The following is a 19,047-nucleotide window of genomic DNA, read 5'->3' on the forward strand; positions in this document are numbered from 1 at the left end:
CACATTAATCAACCCCAAATTAATTCATGGCAGTTGAATTAGGGGAGGTGTGCTTGCTTTTTTCAACCCCCATAAACTACAGTGATAAACAAACCTAATGGGTGGCAGTGAGGATGTACCAGAGGGTGGCATGGGTGTCCCAGAGGGTGGCAGTGGTGAAACAGAGGGTGCTGTGAACCTGTGATGATAAACCAGACGTAGAAACAACATAGTCGCGGCCGTTGCGAGCCGAAAAGTAAGTTCGCAATTGCGAAATTGTCCCAAAATCCGCGCGAACGCTCGCCAACACAAAAAACGGGAAAATCCGCAAATCCGCGAGAGTTCGCGTATTCTCGCGGATTGCGAATCCGTAAATACGCAAATTCGCGTACGCGAGATCCGCTAGATCCGCCCATGCTTAGTTTAGATGTTAATAACAGCTATCCTTAGGAATTTTTCAATTTACGTTACCTTTCACCACATACTTATGTTTAAATATTATCCTTAGGAAGTTCCATTAAATTGTGGGAAGTCTGAGTGAGGAACAGGAGATAGATTAGCCCTGTACCATGCAAAGATTTTTGACTAGGAGACGCCTATGTCCTCCGTCTCTCAGGATATAATATGTGATCCAGAGGAGGTGAGATAAGGGACCCTATATATTGGGATATCTTTTTTATATATGTTGCTGGTGACTTGGAGTATATGGTGTGTATAGAGACCATGAAGGTCCAAGTAGTGATAAAATACAACTTGAAAAACAACTTTAACCTAACAGTGCGGTGAGTGTATTGGGCAAGGATTTTCCTCATCCATAAGTGAGTGGTATGCATGAGTGGATGAGTTTAACCCTATTCCCCTTGTATTGTTCCCGGGCAGGCATGGGCTCCTTTCCTCGATCCATTGGGGATACACAACCTCTACGGGGAATGGATTATAATTGTTTACAAACTCCCAGGCCTGATCCCCATGTTTGATTGTGTAACTGATCAAAGTACACAACAGATACATTAGTACTGTTTTGTGGGGTGCTCCTATTTGTACTTCATGTACATGTGTAGAGTTTATGTTGCACCATATTGTAGGGTTGGTGAAAGCAGTGTTTACTTTTTATATTCATGTGATGTGTTTTTATCCACAGTGATAAATTACATTTGTTACATGCTACCTGTTGATGTGTTGTAAATGAGGGTTTGAACAAATAATATTTAAGCTTTGTGTAACTTTTTACCTTGGTAGTATTTATTGAGAGGAAGAAGGTCTATAGTGGACACAGGAAGACTTTGGTTGAGTGTTGTGATTGCCTGAAATATAATTGGTTTGTGATACATACTCTCCAAGGGGAGCTTTTTACTCTACTGGTATTGTGGTGTCCTGTCCCCTTGGTCTGAGAGGCCCTTCTCATATTGTATTTATTGCATGAAAAAGAATAGGACAGCAGAACAATATAACAGGGGAGGCAAGGTGGGGTCATGAGGTGAGGACCCAGCAGTGCTCGCCAAACATTCTCTGTGGAACAGAGTTGCCCAGTAACCTGGATAACAAACAATTGGGACCAAGACTGTTTTGTTTGTTTTTCCCACATCTACGCCAATACTGTCCCTTTTTACATAAGCAGCAGTATTTCATCAAAAAATGCTAGGCAGTTGTCAGACATACCTATCACAAGATGGTGCCTGCACTTGGAGGGCAGTTGTACTTTCTCACTGTTCAGCAATGTTGCTGTATATAGCAAGGTGCCCACTTTTGATGCCATATTGTCAACAAGGCACAAAGAACGGAAACGCCTTGTGGGGTCTGTGGAATAAATTGTGTTTTCATCATTGGTTCTTGAGTGAGCATGTCAATCAATCACTCAAACAAATCCTTTATTCGATCTTACACATAAGATCATAAACGCCTCAGAAAAATATTTACAATTACATTTAAGAAAGAAGACATTATAAAAATAGCTTAAACCCTGAATCTTAAAAGTGTGCTACCATACAGTTTATATAAAAATTCCCTTCATCTATATACATAATGCCGTAAATATTATGAAAGTCATTTTTAAGTCGTCTTATGTGACAATCTGCTTTCTCTTTTTATTGCATGCCCATAAGAATGACGCTAACGAAATGCACACAAAATAATTTTGCAAAGATTTGAGAAAAACAGTGCTACACGACAATATTTAAAATTGTAGCGCTTGCAAATTGGTACAATAAAATTGCGCCTTTCCTGATGGTAGAAACCACAAAAAATTAAAACGTGAAGATCATTCTGTGTAGATAAGTTGTCACACGGACATTGGGAAAGTTCTGAATGTTTATATTTCTTCCCTGGAAATCCCACCATCAGAGGAATCAGATTTAAATGAAATCTAAGCAAGATATATTTGTCCTGTTGGAAAGTAACATCTGCCAGCAATAGCTATTCTCCTCCAATGCTGGGGTTAGATCATACAGTTGTGCCAACAAAGTGTGGAAGTTTTTTTCTCTGCTTAAATATTGGGCTCTCTTAAAAAAATTCTCAGTTACTTTCCGCTTGGAGAGGGATTTACAGGTAGAAGGGTCATTAAAAAGGCAACTTAAACCAATTGCAGATACTTCTGACTCCACATATTTTATCCACCTAATCTTACTGTGGTTATCTAACGTTAGAATAGTTGTTATTAGATTTTGCGTATGGGGGACTGTATCCCTCGTCCATATCGAATGCCACAGTAGTAGTGGTGCCATTCTGATAGAGTCCGTTATATAAGGTAAAGCCAGTTCCATATGAAGCACATCATTTGAATATGACTGAGGTAGAGAGGTAAAAGACTTAAAAAATGTATTCCTCATTACTTGTAAGGAGTCTCAGGGGGCCCTTCTCCAAACTGCTGCCCCGAACACCGCTGCTGACTTGGTTTTTGCATGATAAAGTTTTTTCGTAGGAATTTAGCGGTTTGGCTCCCAGCTTTTTAGAGAATGCGTCCAGTGCAGCTAGGTTTCTCTGCATGACCATTACTCTACCCTCTAACAGTTTGGAATCGGATTGTTTATTGTCAAATAGGTCCCACAAATAGGGGAACAAATCGATCACTTCAATTTTGACAGAATCCAGCCCCTGCAATAATTATGAAGGATTTAGATGCATTGCCCCTTAAGTCCAATGAATTCATAAAAACCGTGCAGGCCACTATACGGCGCTGAAACCCCATTGCAGCTCGGGCCATCAGGACAGCGTCATCAGCATACGTCAAAATCGGTAACTGCTGATGGTATAAAATAAAGAAAATAAGAACGGTGCCAGGACGCAGCCCTGCCTGACCCCTTTTAAGATCTTAACTGTTCGGGTACATTCCCCATTCTTCCGGTAGCGGACCGATGAAGATGAGTTAGAGTACAGCTGTCTGAGGAAGTCGACCAATGCCTGATCGATTCCCATCTCCTCCATTATCTGCCAGAGTCTAAGGTGGGACACGCAGTCAAAGGCTGCAGACAAGTCCATAAAGGCAAGATAGATCTTCCACCCTTGGCTCTGAAGTGTCTGTCCATAATAAGTGAGAGGTTCAGGCATTGGTCTACCGTGCCCTTTCCCTCCTGGAAACCGTATTGGGACTCCATTAAAATATTCTTACTCCTCACCCACGCCTCCAATCTTGTCAGAAGAAGGCGACCCATAAGTTTGACCGTCGTATCAATTAACGATATTGGTCGATAGTTTTTTGCGTTGCTTTAATCTACCTTTTTATGCACTGGGATGATTATACTAGATTTCCACTACAGGGTGGGACCAGCTATAGCGATTTTGTTAAAAATATTGGTTAAAAGGGGAACCTAAATGTCTGTATACTCAAAGAAAAAGTCCATTGGGACCCCATCTGGGCCCTGGGCATTCTCAGTACTACAGACTTTAATCCCATTCCTAACCTCCTCAGTACTGAACGAAAGAGAGAGCCCAGAGATGGTACAGACCGGGGGTCTCAAATATGCGCTTGGGGAAAAAATACCTTCAAAATGAGCCACCCACTCCTCCTCCCCTACGTTAACTTCAAGTGTACTACCATTTGATGTTTTAAAATCTGGTCCATTTAGTATACCCCAGAACTCTTTTGAGTTACCTGAAGCCGTAGCCTGTTCTAATTTGGCCAAAGATTCTTCTCTTAGCGCCTTTTCCCTATTTCTTCTCTCAATTTTGTATTCCCTACGGTAAATGGCAATTTCGGAGGGATTCCTAGGGATACAGCTTAGAGCTTTAGTTAGGGCTTTCTTTGTTTTAGCACAGTAATAATCGAACCATCCTTTGACCTTTTTTGGCTTGTTATTATTTTCCCTATTGAGTGAGTTCCTTATGTGTACTAAAAGTGCTATAAAGGAAGACACCACAAGTTGGGGTTCAGTCCCAATTTTCAAACAATTTTTATTAATATTTACGGCATTGCTAATTATGATAGGTATCACCTCCAATTTGTCAATTTTGGACCACTTCAGTTGGTATCCAATATGCCTAGTAAGTGTAGGCAGACCAATTTCTTGCGTTATAATCGGGAGCCTTTATATAGTTTGAATCTTGCAGCACAAAATTGCATGGTCACTAAAAGAGTTGAATTGGTTGACAATTTTGCTACACCTGATGCTTAGAGGGTTAGTGACCAATATGAAATCAATCGTTGATTCCCGGTGATCCCGATGGAAAGTTGGAGGCAATTTATCACTAACAGTATCTAAGTTATTAACCCTAAGCCTATTTCTCGACGAGATTAACGTGTTCAGAGTGTTTCCATAAATGTTATGTGAAAAATGGTGAACAGGGTTACCCCACATATCCTCCACACCACAGACCCGCTCTAAATTGTGGTGGCAGGGATGTATGTTAAAGTCACCTAGGCATATGATGTTTAGGACGGCCTTTTGATTCACCAGTTTGGATGTCTTATCTATTGCCCCATTTACCTTGTCCAGCACATTATGCATGTTTGGGCCAAAATTATTGTTATAGAAGTTTATTAGGAACCACTGATCAGAGTTGGCAAGCTCTAGAGTAATCAGATGGAAAAAAAAGGGAAGTATCATGTAGCATCTTTATTTTTATCGTTAGGGTTTTGTAAATTAAAATTAATAAGCCCCCTTTCACTTCATCAGAGGGGGACGGAGTGAGCGTGTCCTTTCTTTAGAAGACTTAGGAGGGTTATCATCATATGTGGATGAGAATGAGGATGAGTCTTCGTATGTATATGTGTATATGTAAGTGTTAAAAATATCAAATAAATTAATATTGTTTTATGCATATATCATTGTGTGTAATATGTGATTTTGATTTTTTAAACGTTTTATTAGTTGTAGTAGTTTGGGTTATTATTATTGATATTTATTTGTAGTTTTTTTGGGCGGTTACTAATATATTTAAAGAATAATATTTTATTTGAAATTACTTTTTATTTGTTTGCAGATTGTTTTTTAAAAACGTTATTTACCAGTTTCAAAAGTATAACAACGCATCTTCAATATCTTGTACATTTATGTAATGGCAGTGCCCATATAGCAGAAAATAAGTAACTTGCCGGTTCCACAGGAATTCTAGTCACAACAGTATTCAGCACAGTCTGAACATTTAAATCAGCAATTGTGTGAGCGACACTCCGACCTATCATCGTTTCGTACAACCTGTATGAATTTTTTTTATCAAAAAGAAGTACAGTCATACAAAAAAAATGATAAGAGCTCTCCTGAGCCATTTTCATATCCATATATCCCTATGACAATCAGCAGGCTTTAACCAAAAGTTTTATGGTTCTTCTAAACAGCCCCACACGGATCTGTACTTTCGTAGACCTTGAATACCCCTTGCTTTGGCCAGCGCTTTTTCCCTTTCATCAGTTTCTTTAAGAATTAGCCACCATTCGGAGAGATCCAGGCTCTAGCTATCACCAATCAGGCAGCAACCAGCATAATTGTCAATATAGGCCTATTCCGACCACAGTCTTCCTTGTACCCTAACATCTTTTCAGATGATGAAAGCGTGAGGTCCCCGTCAAGTCTATATCTAATTGCTACTAATATCTTATCGCAGAACAACTTAAGGCAGGACACATAACAAACATATGGACAAAGCCAACCGCATATAACCCGCATTTAGGGCAGTTCTGACGTGTCCCTCCATGAATCCCTCCCCATCCGGTCCCACCTTGAGACCATCTGGCAATCCTTTCTGGTGTATAGTAGAGTAGGCAAAATGTCCGAAATCGATGCAGCCGTAAGTTTACAGAATATACGGATCGGGCAATCATCCAAAGCAATCTTAATTTTCTCAATAGCAATATTTTCCCCCAAAATCTCACTCCACTTAAACGCCAATTTCCTGCATCCCTCTGCTCTGTTCTGGCAGAGAATTTGGTACGCCTTACTGATGTACATACACTCCCACATATCTGACCCGGCAGCACACCGGACTGCTACGTTTCTAACGAAGTAGTCCCTGACCTGTAAATATTTAAAAAACAGAAGTTGAGGGATATCAAATATCAGCTGGAGATTCTTAAATGTCTTAAAGCTATTACAGGCATAAAGTTGTTCCAAGGAATGCACCCCCATACCTAGCCCACTGGCAAGCCGTTCCATCCTGAAAAATTCCGGGCAGCATTGGGTAGCCCCAAAGATGAAGTCTGCTATGTACAAGAGATTGAGAAAATCTAATTTTAATGCCCTGATATATATGTACACAATCTCTAATAGTCTTAAACCGTACACGTTTAATATAGTTGGGGTCATTAATTCGATATAAGAACATCTGGCTCTCACCCCCAAGAACCAACCAATATCAAAAGTCTGTTTGCTCAGGGTTCAAAAGACTACATAGGCGGACCACAAAAGCAGCCCAAAAATAAAGTTTAAAATCAGGGAGATCCAAGCCACCTTGATTAAAAGAGAGCTTCAACAAACCATTAGCGTGTCTTGACTTCTTATAGCCCCAAATGAAGCTGCTCAAGACCCCATCTAGCTTCCTAAAAAACCCATTAAGAATTCAAAGTGGGATGGACCTAAAAACATAAAGAAACTTGGGAAGTATCTTCATTTTTATAACATTGCAATTACCTAAGATTCTAAGTGGAAGCTTGTGCCACACCTTCAGTTGTTTGGTAACTGTGGTTCATAAAGAGACATAGTTTAGCGAATGTATAAGCTCAACTTTAGGCGAAATCTGGACTGTGAGATATGTAACCCTCGGACAGACCCCTTCAATAGGAACTTCTGAGTGGAAGTTAAGCAGGACTTGAGTTTTATTGCTATTCAGCTTATAGCTGGAGAAGCATCCAAACCGCTTAGCCTCTCTGTTAATATTTTCTATAGCCTCCTTTTGCTTCTCATACAAAATAGCTATATCATCGACATATGCCGGAAGTTTGAGGGGATGCTGTTCAATATTCAATGGGCAAATCAGATTGTTGGCCAGCAGTGCTCGAATGAAAGGCTCTACATAAGGAGCAAATAAAAGAGGGGAGAGTTGACAGCCCTGCCGCGTACCGCACCAGATAGAAAAGGGGATGGTTTGAACATTTGAATACTGTAGCCATCGGATTATGATACATAACCTCAATCAGTTTCCGGAAGTTAGCCTTAACCCCAAATGCAGTGAGTGTTGCCCAGATATACTCCCAGGCCACCCGGTCGAATGCCTTTTCTGCATCCAATAAGACCATGCCCAGTTCAATTTTTAGCTTCCCCGCTGTGTCAAAAGCTACTATTGCCACGTTAACATGAGCAGTATCTCACATGAATAAACCCACACTGCTTGGGAGAAACCAGACTGGCCATCATTGCTGCTAACCGGGTGGCCAATATCTTAGCAAACACCTTTGCATCTGCATTAATTAAAGAGATTGGGCGGTACGAAGCCCGTTCCCCTGGATTTTTATCTTTATAAAAAAAATATATATTATGTTAGCCATATTCCATGAATCTGGAACTTGTCCCGTAATCCCTACTTGTCTAAATATATTTATTTTTTGGTAAATTCATACAGCCTGTATGAATTTACCAAAAATAAATATATTTATACATGATTCATAATTACATTTCTGTACCCTGTAATTAATGTACTATAAGCTCAGCCTACCCCAGTTGGTACAAGTCTGCGTTTAAATCTGACAAATCTAATAATCTCGCCGACTAGCGGGTCTAGGTTAGTCTGTGGGTCCCGAACATAGAGAATTATATCATCCTCATATAACGACACCAGAAGTGGCCCTGTTAAACTGGAGTCCTCTCTTCAGATAGCGTTCGTGAAACTGTCTGACAAGCGGATCCAATGCTAGTAAGAATAGGAATGGCGATAGGGGGCAACCCTGCCTGGTTCCTCATGATAAAGTGAGGGAGCAGGATAGTGTGTTTTATGCGTATCCTGGCAGTGGGGGTGCAGTATAGAAGGACTGTGAGTTCAATGAACCCCTGAGCATACCCAACCTGCGCATTATCAATAGTAAAAAGGGCCACTCCAAGGAGTCAAATGCTTTCTCCGTGTCCAACAGGACTGCTGCAGCTGGAATTTCCGGATAAATTCTGTGTATTGCAGCAAATAGTGTACGCAGATTCAAGGAATTAGATGTATGGGGTGCAAATCCAGACTGGACTGGGGATATTATTTTGTCCAATAATAGGGCAAGACACAAAGCGAACATTTATGCCAAGATTTTGTAGTCTAAATTTAACAATGACAGTGACCGATAAGACCCGCAAAACAATGGGTCTTTGCCAGGCTTGGGCAGCAAAACCATCACTGTCACTCTGAGAGTAGGAGGCAGCTGCCTCATTATAACCTCGAGAAGTCGAGGGGGCAATATGTCTTTGTACATTTTATAAAAATCACCCGTAAAGCCATCGAGGCCAGGGGCAGTGGAGCCACTCAACGCGTCAATCATGCTGATTATTTCGTCGGAAGAGAAAGGTTCAGCCAGGAAATCTTGCATGAATGTTTACAAGTGGACCAAAGCTATCTCTGAAAAATAGTCATCTTGATCTGCAGAATTGAACACAATTATGAACGCATATAAACTCACGCAATACGCAAGGAATTGAGCACGGATGTCAAACATGTCTGTTTGGAGGTGCTAAGTTCTGTGATGTACAATTTAGCTTTTGGGGGTCCCAGTAGTTGTGATAAGGTGCGCCCCAGTCTCTCCCACTCACTGTATATACGTGCTGTGGCATATTTACCCAGGAATTGAGTTTCCCTGTCTGCTGCTTCTCTGAATTCCACAAATAGTGCTAATCAGCATTTTTGTCCCTCAGAGTCCTCGGAGAGCAGCAGTGCGTTATCCAGTTCTGTAAGTTGCTGTTCAATGTGTGCTAAGGTCTTGAATACCAGCATGTTTTGCAATGGTAACTCCCCTGATGTAGGCCTTAAAGGCCTCCCAAAGTACTGCCCATGTGTGAACAGACCCCGTATTTAATTCAAAGTAATCTTCTATTGCCTCCCTGATCTTTGAGTGGAATAAGTCGCCATTCAAGTCTCTGCCAGGGAATGTCCACTGGTGCTCATGACCTTCCGGCTTGGGAATGCAGGCTTTAAGTATCACTGGGAAGTGATCCAAGTATATTCTGGGAAGAGTAATGGTAGACTTGTACCACGTTGTCAGTTTCGGAGTGATTAACTAGTAATCTAGTCTGGTCTGGTGTCGTATTGGGCTGAGTAGTGAGTGTAGCCTGAAGCTGTTGGGTTGCGCTTTCTCCAAGCATTAGGAAGCTGTAGTGATTCGCACATGGCCAACAGTGCTCGTCGTGAGCGAGATTTGGTGTCTTCTGAAGCAGAGGAACTGTCTAATGCCTGGTTTAGGAGCATGTTGAAATCCCCCCCCATTAGAATACAATCAGTACCGACGCGTAATATTGTGGCATGTAGTTTATGAAAGTATTCCGGGCATTCGATATTATCGGTGTACTGACAAATGAATGTCACAACATGGTCCATAAATTTACCCACTACTATAGTATATCAGCCTTTTCTATCTATATAGCTTCTGTGCAGATAGAAAGGGAGTCACTTATGAATAAATATCACAGTGCCATGAGCATATGTTCTGTAATGAGAGAAAAAACTATGTGGGCCCCAGTTGGCTGCAAAGCGTGTCACATCCGATTTAAGCAGGAAGGTCTCCTGTAAGAAGGTGATGTCTACGTGGTGTCTTTGCAAAGAATGCAGTTAATGACTTCCTTTTCTAAGGTTGTTGAGACCCCTGATGTTCCAAGTTATCACATATAGGTTGGAGTGGTGTGGGAGAGTAAGTACTGCTTTCATCAGAGCCACTGAAATGCATGGAAAGTGGGGAATGGGCAGCAAGAAACATTTGAATGTCATACAAAATACTGGTAATCAAGTTGTAACTAACGATTAGCTGAACACCCCCTCACGCCATCCCCTACCAAGCCTCGCATCCCAGTACACAAGGAGCCAACCCAAAGAAACAATAACCAAATGCATCCTGTAAACATCCCAGTTGGAAATGCAAATGCACAGGACGATACATTACAATCTGTGATTTTACAAATGTGCTACACACGTGGGGGGAGCAACACTCCAACAGTGCCCAGCTCTACAGAGATGGTAAGCAATATGATACTAATTCTGTCTCAACTGTTGTAAGGCTGCGTTCAACATATCAAACTGCTATTCCAAGCTTGTAGCATGGGTTAGTCATGGGAGAATAGTTCCACACTGGCAACAGAGCCACTGTGAGGAGGGTAAGAGCCAACACCAGTGTCTTTTTGCTGACTGCTAGAGTTTTTATAGGATCTGGAAAATTCCTGCACTTCGGTTGGAGTGTAAAAAATGTGGGGTCGTCGGTTGATGTCTACTCGTTAACGTGCAGGATATAGCATGCCATATCGGAGGCCCAGGATTTGTAGGGTAGATTTAACGCCTGAGTATTTGCATTGCGCCTCTTGAACCATTACTGTGAAGTCAGGATAGAGTGCAACTGTGGAGCCCTGCAAAGTAAGTTCTCCTCGCTCCCTGGCCAAACATAGTGCAGAGTCTCTATCCCGAAAGTTCATTATGCATGCGATGATGGGCCTCGGTGGGCAACCAGGGTTTGGACGAGGGCCCAGTGAATGATGAGTGCGCTCAACAACAAATCCCGGAGTGAAGACCTCTTTCCCAAAAATGTCAATGAGCATTGTTTCCACAAAAAGATCTATCCTTCCTGTGTTGGTCGATTGCGTGCTTCTAAATCTTCGTTCTTTATTGCTACATCTTTTAAAATGTTCTCCATGCGTTTCACGTGTTTAGGAGACTGGGCCACACCGTCTTCAAGATCAGAAACTCGACCTTCCACTGTGTCCCGCCGTCCATCATGTATATCAAGTTTGGCGCCCAATGAATTTAGGTGTTTGTCTAATGTATCAAACCTACTATCCAATGACTTAAAGCCAGCTCTCAACTTCGACAACAAAGAGGCTTGGGTGGAGGCAGAGTCAGCCATGGTGGTCACCTCCTGGCCTCCCTCTGCTATGGTGTTGCTGGATTTCTGCGTCCTCTCCACTGTTCTGCTAAATAATAAAACTCTGTTTAGGGTCTTTTTTGCCCATGCCGTCTTGCATGTGTGCAGCTAAGGAGATTTGCAGCTTGCAACTATGGATTACCTGGGACAATTGGGTAGCGCAGTGTAATTGCGCTAAGTTTGTGACAACTGGTCCATTTTACAAAGAACTCAGCTGGAGGTTAGTGGTAGGGAAGCACTATTGTTATTACGTAGCCGTGTGTAAAAGCCAGGCGCCAGGCGCTTCATCCGCCCTGAGTGGTACAGCTGTATTTACAGCACTGCTCTGCCCGGTTTGATAAAGCTAGCTTTTTAGGCTGGCCTTTGTGGCCAATTTGTGTGTGTGGGCTTAGCATGGCCGTAGGTAGTAGCATGGGTGTCTTCACACCAGGGTCACAATGCTCGATGGGGTTCCACTGCTAAGGTGGCAGGAGTCGCAATAGAGCCAGACAATACAAAGTGAGCTGTTTCTTGAAAAGCTAGAGGATTTCTGCACCAAGTTCTATGTTCACAGCTTGCCTATTCACCGCCCGGAGCCGTGCAGGGTTGCCTGTGCAGTCGTAGCACTATTGCGAGTAGCGGAATCAGGTAGCGGCATTGCAGCAATTTCTCAGCGGCATCTGTGGTGGGCTGCGGAGCTCCCCATTGGGGGTGGTCAGCGGAGGCGGTGTGCCTGGTGGATGGGAGTGTGCCTCCGATGAAAGCCACGTCCTGCTCCCAACAGACTCAAAAGCACAGCCGGGTGGCAGTCTCCCAGGCTCTCCCAAGGACCCAAGGACCCCAAGGGCCTCCGGGAGTGACATTGGCACCTAGCACAAGCCCCAAGCACACCAGGAAGGGGGCGCATGCGGTAGGGACAACGGCGCAGGCTCCTCTCCCAAGTGCACCAGAGCCATTCGTGGCTTCACAGTTAAAGGAGGGCTCAGTGGAGTAAACCAAGGTGCCATAGCAGTCATTATTACAGGAGACAGACGCTTTTAGCTGGAAAGGCCTGACAGAGCTACAAAGCCGCGCGGCCATGTTGGTCTGTGGCTTGGCCACACCCTTGTTTGCAGATCGTTTGGTTTGTCTGACAATAGAATGTGAAGTGCTGTAAAATGAATATGTTTTATTATTTTATAAATTATTAATTAATTAATTGCATTTTAATATTATTATAATATTTGCATTATTATTTATTTTACATGTATATTTAGTGTACTAAATATAATACTTTTATTAAATGATACTTTAGTTTGTGTGTACTTTATATATAATACATTTTAGGACTGCTATACAAGTTTTATTTTTTGTGTGACTTTATATATTTGTTAAATAAGCAAATATTTGGGGCAGGATGCAGTGTATTTAAACATTGGGACATGTACTTTTAAGTTTTACATATTCTGGTAGTGACAAATCCTAAATTCCTTTTTTACAATGCAAGGCCTGGTTCTCCTATAAGATAACAATGTGTTACCATATTGCATTTAATATGTGATAAATGTTGATCCAGAGCAGGTAGGAAAGGTATGATTGGTGTCGGAGGAAATGTAATTTAAAACCCTCTTAAATGGTGAAGCCGGAATTTAAGTCACAATACTAAAATAGCCACTTTTAGAAAGTCATTTTCTTGTTTTAAACATTTGGTGCCTGTAACCTGTTCCTGGGTCACATGACTCGGTGTTATTGGCGGTTGGCCTTTGTGTATTCTCCCCTTGCAGTGTCACAAAGGAGCTTTTGAGTGTTGGCAGGATGGGCCATATCTGTGAGGATGGGGGGGTAAGCTGTCACCTACCACACTTGCACTTCAAAGATACCGGCTCATCTCTCACACAAAGAACTTCACACTTGCCAATTGTGCCTCCAACTAGACTGGGACCAGGGCAAGGAGGCAGGAAATTCCAGACATCTCAGTAGGGGGACAACTCCAGAAGCTTCAACCATTTCAAAGTGGGCACCAGGTAAAAAAGGGGCCCCGAGACCCACTGTTCAGTACACTCCTCGACCTGTGGTTATGACAGAAGAAGGCTGCCCACCTGCTCTGCTGTGTGAGGGATGCACTGCTTGCGGAGAAGGAACACTGAACCTGCACCCTTTATCCCAGTCAAAAGGGCCTCCAAGGGTCAGCTGACTGACCTCCTGTTCTGAGCTACAGGAACACAACAGGCTCCAGAGTCCTCTAGGCAATTGACCAGCTGACCTGCTGCAACTGGACCTGTCTGGACTTGCAACTGGACCCGTTTGAGCTCAGCTGGCCTCTGATGTAGTGAGTTTCTGATCCCAAGAGGTGCCTACCAGAATCTAGAATCTTGGTGTGACATCAGTTGAGCTCCTTCCTAAAGAAAAGGAGAAATTCTGAAGTTTGGGGCTTTTAGTGACCATGAATGGGCCTACTTGTGCCAAGATCCTGCTGCCTCTGCTTACCTGCAATGCGAAGCTCGGGTGGTTACTTGCAGCGTGAATCTCTAGCAATGACCATCGGCGTCACTGGACAGGATCTTCATGCTACTGCGGCAAAAGTCCATGAAGCCCGGCCTGCTCTTTGCACTACATCAACGACCATCCAGACTGCTCTCTATGTTCTGCCAGACTCATTGCGCTGGACTTTAAAAGGTAACGTTTTCAGCAGAACTAACCTTGTCCATGTATACTGCCCACATGCCATCATGGTCCGCCTGAACTCATGACTTTCAGCTGCTCTTGCACGACCAGATAACCCAGAGTGGTGCTCTGGACTTTCAGCCACTATACTTACCATAAATCTATGAAATTGCATATCTTCAGTACAACTATTTGGATTTTTGTTATTTTGGTGTGAAATAAGTTATTACATTTTACTCTATTTCTCTAAGTTGGTGTGGGATTTTTCTTGTGTTGTGTTTTCACTCTATTACTGTTTGAAGTGCTGCATAAATACTTTACACATTGCCTGTAAGTTAAGCCTGACTGCTTTTTTACCAAGCTATCAGAGGGTTAAGCACAGGTTAATTTAGTGACGTTTGTGGTTCCCCTGACAAGGATTGCCACTGTTGTTTGAGAAAGGCTCTCAATGCCCTCAACCAACAACTCCATTTTTCAGTTATAAGTAGGTATGGTCATAAGATTTGAAATTAGTTTTAAAAAACTAGAAGTTCACCAAAAAAAGGTTAAAGTAATGTTATAATTAGGAAGGGTAGTAAAATCTTAGTTTACGTTAACAGAAACTCAGTAATTGTTAGAAATGGGTTTTCTGGTCGGCTATGGTTTGCACCTAAACCAGGCAGAATCCACCACTCTAGTCAGGATAAGGGAATTACACATCAAAAATAACCCCTGGTCACCCCGTTGGTAGCTCTCCATGAGCAGTCAGGCTTATCTCAAAGGCAATATGTAAAGCATTTGCACATAACACACAGCAATACAGTGAAAACACTACAAAAGAACACCACACTAGTTTTAGGAAACTATCTAATATATATATATATGTGTAAAACAAGACCAAAACAATAAAAATCCAACATACAGAAATCCACAATACCAATAAAACAAAAATAGACTTTATACACAGTTCTTTGAAGTCAATAGCTCCATCCTGGGCTATCACTGCGACGTGAGTAAACAAATTCAAACAGTTCTGGCTGACCATGGCGGCACAGGCCAGCTATGGTGTCGGGAAGATCGTCAAAACAGATCATTTCTAAAAATGCATACTGTCAGAGAACTCTAGTTGAGCTCAGAAAAGCTGCTGTTGACAGGCATCGGTCAGGAGTGCTGGCAGGTGTAGGGGCTGCAGTAAGAAGTACAGTGATGCAACGTACAGTGCCCTCAGGTTGTGGTGCAGGCAGCGGCTCGGTGACAGTTGTCCATCGGCATCCATGAGACCAGGGCTGTGGTGCAAAGGGATGCAGTGCTCGTCGTGGTGCCTGCAGGTCACTGTGCAAGCAGCTACAACATTGCTGCTGAAATGCTGTTGCTAGACCGAAGGTTGTGGTGCGAGATGGGGCAATGCATTGTGCAGGCCAACAGGTCACAGTGCAGGCAGCAGCGTCGGTTGACGGAGTCAATGGCAAAGGCATCGGTGGGCCAAGGCTGTGGTGTGGGATGGGGCAGTGTGCTGAGTTACCTACGAGCGGTGCCCTCAAACCTCCGAGGAAACAGCAGCATTGATGTCAGCGTGGAGCGGCGGCATCAGTGAGATCAAGGCTGCAGTGTGGTGTGGACAATGCTCCATGTTTTCCACAAGTGGTGTCCACAGGTCACATGCAGATAATGGTGCTGTGGCATCAGTGGCAGCAGTGTGAAGCGAGGCGGTGCGGAGTGTGGTGCCCACAGGTGACGGTGCAAGCAGTGGCTCAGTGGTGGTATCAAATGGCATTGTCGGTGAGACCAGGGTTGCAGTGCAAAGTGCGGCGGTGCTCCCTGCAGTGCCTTCAGGTCACCGAGCCTGCAGTGGTGTCGTTGACAGCGTTGGGTTAACTTTTTCCTCTGTGGCAACTGAAAAATCCAGCTCCAGAAGCCAGTACCCAGAAGAAGTTGAAGACTTTGATTTCCCTGAGACGTTCAACAAGAGGCAAGCTCTACATGAAAATCTTGGACAAAACTCAAAACAAAGAAGTTTCAGAAAGTTCAGTCCAGTCCTTTCTCTGCCCAAGACAGAAGCAACCTCTGCAGACTAACACAGTAAAGTGGTAGTTCCTCCTTACAGCTTCTCCAGCTCTTCCTTTTGGCAGGTACCTTGGTCCAAAAGAGTTCTAAAGTTCTGGGATCTGGGCACCAATATTTATATACCATGTTCTTTTGCTCTCTTGTGGCAAAAGTCTCTCAGCTCAATCCAAACTAGTTCTGTCCTCTCTGGCCTAGCTTCCTGGCAGGAGGTGGAGACAGCATTGTGCAAGGGAGACAGGGCCTATTCAGGTGCAAAGGAAATCTCCCACCACTGTAAGTGCAGACCAGGCCTATTTAGGTGCTAGCAAAACTCCTCCCGCTACTCTAAATGCAGCCCAGGCCTATTCAGCCCAACTCTGAGTCACCCAGGAAAGGCAGAACACACCCCAACCCCCCCTCCACCCCCCCGGTGGCTGTCTGTAGTTAATGCACATCCCCAGCCCGTCTCTCCAAACCAGAGAGTCACTACACAAACCAGCAGAGGCACATAGGATGGATAAGTAAGAAAATACCCAGTTTCTAAAAGTGGTATTTTCAAACACACAATATATAAATCATCCCTACTAAATTCCACTTCCCTATCTTGTCCCAATAGGAAGTTATACTCGTGGGATGTTACACAGTCGCTCCTCTTATATCCTATGCGAAAGATAGCCTTTCAATAGTGAAAACGAAATACACTGTATTTCATTATCAAGACATACCACACCCACCAGTACTTGTCCTACCTTTGACATACACTGCACCCTGCCCATAGGGGGGGGCTTGGGCCTACCTTAGGGGTGACTCATTTGAAATAAAGGGCAAGTTATATCCTGGCAAGTGGGTGCACTTGCCAGGTCGACATGGCAGTACGAACTGTGCGCAGACACTGCAGTGGCAGGTCTGAGAACCCTTTGAAAGTATACTTGTGTGGGTGGCATAATCAGTGCTGCCGGCCTATTAGCAGCATTTGATCTACAAACCCTGTTCAAACACTGTGCACTGTACTAGGGACTTAGCTGTAACTCAAATAAGCAGATCATGGAAACACCAATCCATAAACACAATTTACATAGAGAGCATATGCACTTTAGCACTGCATAGCAGTGGTAAAGTGGCCAGAGTCCTAAAACCAAGGAAAACAGGGTCAAAAACAGGAGGCCAAAACATCTGGGGGTGAACCGGTCAAGTCTAACAATCTTACTTTACATTAACAGAAACTCAGTAATTCACAAAAAGAAACACAAAGGTTAAAGCGATGTTATCATGATAACAATATCTCACTACATGAGCAAGTAGCATCATCTAACTGGAATGGCCCTGAGAAATATTACCCTTGGGGATACCACTCAAGGGCATTCATAATGAGGGCCTTGGTGGGGAAACATAAAGCCAGGGTGCCTCCCAGTGTTAGCATGCGTTCAAAGAGACAGAAAGGTGAGCAGACCCACAAATGTGCAAACGTTTTCTCACCTAGCCTACATTCTGTTTGGATGCTGCCAATCCATTACTAAAACATAGAAAATAGCTGTCAGGTACACAGACAAGGTCAACATTGGGTGCTAACAGAGCCCACTAAGTATGTGTATGTATGGGCATGTGCTGGTATTTTATATAGCGGAAACCTAGCAGGGGAGCAATTAAGCACAAGCACAAATGTAGGCAGTGCATCCCCACTCAAGTTTAACAAAATTCTGAGTCAGGCATGAATTGTGAAATGACGCATTTTCCTGCATACGTTTTTTGAGTTATGCTCTTATGAAACTGAAATGTATCCCCATTCTGGTCTGTACAAAGCAGAGTAGAATCTTTAGGCAAAACATCCTGGGGAAAATACTGTTACTATCCAGTAATGTTTTGTCCTATGCTAGTTTTAGATCCATTTAAATTAGACTAGATTATATTGTGCGATTAGTAGTTGGGTTTTGCCAAGCACCCATTGGACAGTTGACATGCACTGGGATCCTTGGGACCTTGTTGGAGAAAGGCAGTTGAAGTGTTGTTCCTTCCTTAAATCAATATTCAACACTTAGGATAGGTGACTGAAGAAGGTTTTATTGTACAGTCCTTAGAAGAGACCTCCCCCACTGAAAGGCTCCAACAAACTGCCACTATTCAATCCGAAACAGTCCACCCTGGCAACGCTTACATTCTGGATGCCTACATCATTCTCTAGCAACATAGATACCCAACACAGATACATACATCAGAATGCCACCTTCCTCTTGGTAATACATAAAAGAAAAGAAAGTGTAAGCAATACACAAGAAATTAAAAATAAGAAACCAATTAGCAAACACAATCTTATAAGCAGTAAGGAATCTTCTTTGTACGAATCAGAAACCAATTAGGAAACACCATCTTCTAAGCGAAGAGGAATCTTCTTTGCATGAAGTGACTTTCTCCCTTCCGTTTGCATAACGGGTATGTTTGCACAACCAGTTCCATTTGGTTGACATTTGGCAATTCTATTAAGATTCCATAACTTATGATCATCAGTTTTCACAGCGTTCCTAAACAACTTAATAATCTTCACTGGTTGAAAAAACTTGGACTCACTCACCCCTTTCTTGGTAACTTGTCTCTGACCAAGTGACCAACACCCACAACAGTCCTCTTCACCACATTCCTCACATCATACCTCTCTTTCCTCTTCTCCATTTTCTCCAACTCCTTCTCTCTCCATCCTTCTGTACCATCCATACCATCATCCACTGTCCTCTCTTTAGTAGCAACCCACAAGGGAATTACCTTTGTGTTGGCTACTGTGCCTTTGAACAACCAAAAGGGAGCCACTCCCATAGAAGAGTGTGGGGTAAATCTGTTCTGTCGTACCTTTTTTTACAGCACCTTCCCAGTAATTTCCAGGGGCCACAGCCAGTAGCATTGCTTTTTTAAGCACCTTCACAAATCTTTCCATGACACCATTGCTTACGGGATGATAAAACACACCCTTCTTATGC

This window comes from Lissotriton helveticus, chromosome 6 (genome assembly GCF_964261635.1).
Source record: "Lissotriton helveticus chromosome 6, aLisHel1.1, whole genome shotgun sequence".
Classification (NCBI taxonomy): domain Eukaryota; kingdom Metazoa; phylum Chordata; class Amphibia; order Caudata; family Salamandridae; genus Lissotriton; species Lissotriton helveticus.